The sequence below is a fragment of the Thalassophryne amazonica genome, chromosome 14 (assembly GCF_902500255.1).
Source record: "Thalassophryne amazonica chromosome 14, fThaAma1.1, whole genome shotgun sequence".
Taxonomy (NCBI): Eukaryota; Metazoa; Chordata; class Actinopteri; order Batrachoidiformes; family Batrachoididae; genus Thalassophryne; species Thalassophryne amazonica.
This window is the reverse complement of record NC_047116.1, coordinates 9615061-9618738: the sequence shown is the minus strand read 5'-3', so window position 1 is coordinate 9618738 and position 3678 is coordinate 9615061. Positions and strand designations below refer to the sequence as shown.

Genomic DNA, 3678 nt, shown 5'->3' with positions numbered 1-3678 from the left:
TGTTACCTATGTATCACTGACAGTTGACCTGTGTATCAAACCTTTGCCTGTTTCACAAGATAAAGCCTTTTTGACTACTCCAACTCCTTAGTCCATGAGTCTGCCTTTGTGTCAGGCATCCTGTTTGTTCCATGTCACATATCCTGACAGCTATGGAATCTGGGGATAAGCACACACGGACCTATACTGGACTTAACTATTCTGTGATTAGTTGTTGTACTCAAATGATAAAGACCAAAGAGCATGGTAAAGTCAAACATTATTTTTTTAAGATAGCAGCCAATATTATACAATTGTTTTGTAATATACAATACATTGTAATGTCTGGATAATTAAATATTTCAATGAGGGTCATCAGTGACTCCGTGAAGAACAGGACTTCAGTTCAATTTATTTCATTTGTATAGCGGCAAATCCCAAAAAAGCTGCCTCAAGGCGCTTCACACAAGGTCTAACCTTGCCAAGCCCCAGAGAAAGCACACAGGAGACAGTGAAGAAAAAAAACTCCCTCCGATGATTTGAGGAAGAAACCTCAAGCAGACAAGACTCAATGGGGCGACCCTCTGCTTGGGCCATGCTATAGACACACTTGACAATACAAATATACAGGAAATTTTGGGAGTCCATGCTGGTTCACAGAACAGAGACTGGCTGGGGGCGTTGGCTCCAAAGATCCCATTGATTCCAAGAACATTACAGAAGAAGACACCTACTCCCACTTCTGGATGGAGCTGCACCTCAAAGAGAGAAAAAACAGAACCAGCTAGCAGAAAGACTACAAATAAGGTATAATTTGTCAGCATTAAGCAACAAGAAAAACACAAGAAATACTAAGGTGATCGCCAGCTATGAGCCCTAAGCTTCACTAAAAGACCCAGAATTTAGATAAAGTTGAGGCCGCGACCCACATCGTTTCCTGATAAAATGAATTCAATAGGGTAAAACGCATAGAAACATACTATGCCAGTATGCTAGTCTTACGAAAGGGAAAATAAGTGCGCCTTAAGTCTGGACTTGAAAGTTTCTACAGAATCTGACTGTTTTATCTCTGCATGGAGATCATTCCACAGAACAGGGGCATGATAAGAGAAAGCTCTGTGACCCGCAGAATTTTTATTCACCATGGGGACACAAAGTAGTCCTGCACCCTGAGAAAGCAGACCCAGGCTGGTACGTAGGGTTTAATTAGGTCAGCTAAGTAGGGAGGTGCCAGTCTATGAACAAGTTTATAGGTTAATAGCAGAACCATAAAATCTGACATCACAGGGACATGAAGCCAGTGAAGAGATGCCGAAATAGGTGTAATGTGGTTAAACTTTCTGCTTCCTGTCAAAGGTCTGGCAGCAGTATTTTGAACCAATTGGAGACCCCAAATGCTGGACTGTGGTAAACCAGAAAATAGAACATTGCAGTAGTCCAATCTAGAAGAGACAAATGCGTGAATCAGCATCAGCCAGGATGGGACGAATCTTCACTATATTTCGCTGGTAGAAGGAAGCAGTCCTCATAATATCGCTAATGTGGAAGTCAAAGGTCAACATGGGATCAAAAATCACCTCAAAGTTCCTCACTTTGTCAGTGTGATGTTGGACACACAAACCCCTGCTAAGCTATAGCTGGTCAAATTGATGCCGATGTCTCACTGGACCAAGAACCATCATTTCAGTCTTATCAGAGTTTAAAAGAACGAAATTGCTAGATATCTTCAGTGGTTACTACAGAATAAATGTGTTGGATAATGTACACAGATACAAAGATCCAGAGGAAGGTTCTGCAGCATCAGAGTGAGGGAGGAGGAACATCAGTGTCCAGAGACTAATGAGAGGAGAGGTGAAGAGATAAATCAGCTGTATGACAGAATTTTTGTCAGAAAGTTGTCAGAGCTCAGTGGCTTCTCCTCCTCTGATGGAGAATCAGGAAAGAGCAGAGCTCTGCTTTCCACAACTCCTCAACATCTCCTGTAGCAGACCAGCAGGTTCTCAGACTGAAGTCCTCCTCCTGCAGGTTCTCCTGTTCTCCATCTCTGTGCTGACTGTAGCTCTCAACCTGATGGTCATCATCGGAGTGTCTCACTTCAGGCACATGTTCACTGTCAATGTTTCAGTTTTCAATTTATGAACAGTCAGAGCTACAAGATGTTGAGATGCATCTAAAATTCAAAACTAATTTTCGTCAACTCTGTGATGTTATTTGTTCTGTTGCTTTTTCTGTCCATCTCCAGGCAGCTTCACTTCCCCTCCAACCTCCTCCTCTCTCTGGCTGTCTCAGACTTCCTCGTGGGTCTTGTGCTGATGCCGGGTGATCTATTGAGACAAACATCCTGCTGGTTTCTTGTTGACTTCACATGTTCACTGTATAACAGTGCTTCTTTCACCATAACCTCTGCTTCAGTAGGAAACATGGTGCTTATATCCATCGACCATTATTTTGCCATTTGTGACCCTCTGCGTTATCACTACTGAGTCACTGTGAGGAGAGCCACACTGTGTATTTGTGTGTGTTGGTCCTGTTCCTTTTTGTACGGTGTCCTCATTGTGAAGGAAGACCTGAGTCAACCAGGCAAGTATAACTCCTGTTACGGAGAGTGTGTCTTATTTATTGATTCTATTGCAGGTATTATTGACCTTGTTGTGACCTTTATTCTTCCTATTACTGTCATTGTAGTTCTGTATGGAAGGGTGTTTGTGGTGGCTGTCTCTCAGGCTCGGGCCGTGCACTCTCATGTTACAGCCGTCACACACAAACAATCCGTGAAAGTAAATGTGAAGAAATCTGAGATTAAAGCAGCCAAGACTCTTGGTGTGGTTGTCCTTGTTTTCTTAGTTAGTTTCTTTCTGTATTACTGTGTCGCTCTTACAGGAGAAAATTCACTCAATGGTTCAGCTGTTTCCTTTGTTCTCTATTTGTACTATATTAACTCCTGTCTAAACCCTGTGATCTATGCATTATTCTATCCATGGTTTAGAAAAGCCATTAAACTCATTGCTACTCTTCAGATTTTGCAACCAGATTCCTGTGAGGCCAACATACTGTAGATTGTTTCAGGTTGTTGGAACAATGAAATCACTACATGATGATGTGATATGAATGCTCATTTCACCAGGATGGTACAGAAATACAAGTCCTATTGCACGGTCTGTGCAGTACCTGCGTTACCTGCCTGCTTCTAGATGAAATAGATGAAAACATAGCAGCTCCACACGTGTTCAGAACTTCTGTGAGTCGACCAGTGTTGCATTTCCCCCATTACTTCATAAAGTGTGTTGCATGGTCTTATATAACCCTAAAAACTCACCCCTCTGAGTCTGGTCTGCTTGAGGTTTCTTCCTCAGTATCATCAGTACCATTCCTTACCACTGTCGCCTGTGTTCTTGCTCTAGGCGTTGGTAAGGTCAGACCTTACTTGTGTGAAGCACCTTGAGGCAACTTTGTTTTGATTTGGCGCTATATAAATGAAATAAATTGAATTATATAGATGTTATTGCAAGCAAAGAGAGAAATACTACAGGCAGGCAAGAAATGCAGTTGGACAGAAGTAATGAAACACTCATTCCTATATTTCCATTACCTTCCAATTTGGCAAATTGAAAATACACTAATAGGTGTATTGGGGGGATCAAATGAGGTGCTTTTTCAGGCAATTCAAAAACACCTTATTTTGCAAATGTGGAATGGAAA

General features: G+C 41.9%; 1 pseudogene; it reads left to right on the top strand.

The window, feature by feature from the left end:
* The first annotated feature begins 1762 nt into the window (after positions 1 to 1762).
* On the top strand, positions 1763 to 3035 carry LOC117524760 (annotated as a pseudogene).
* Positions 3036 to 3678: the final 643 nt, after the last annotated feature.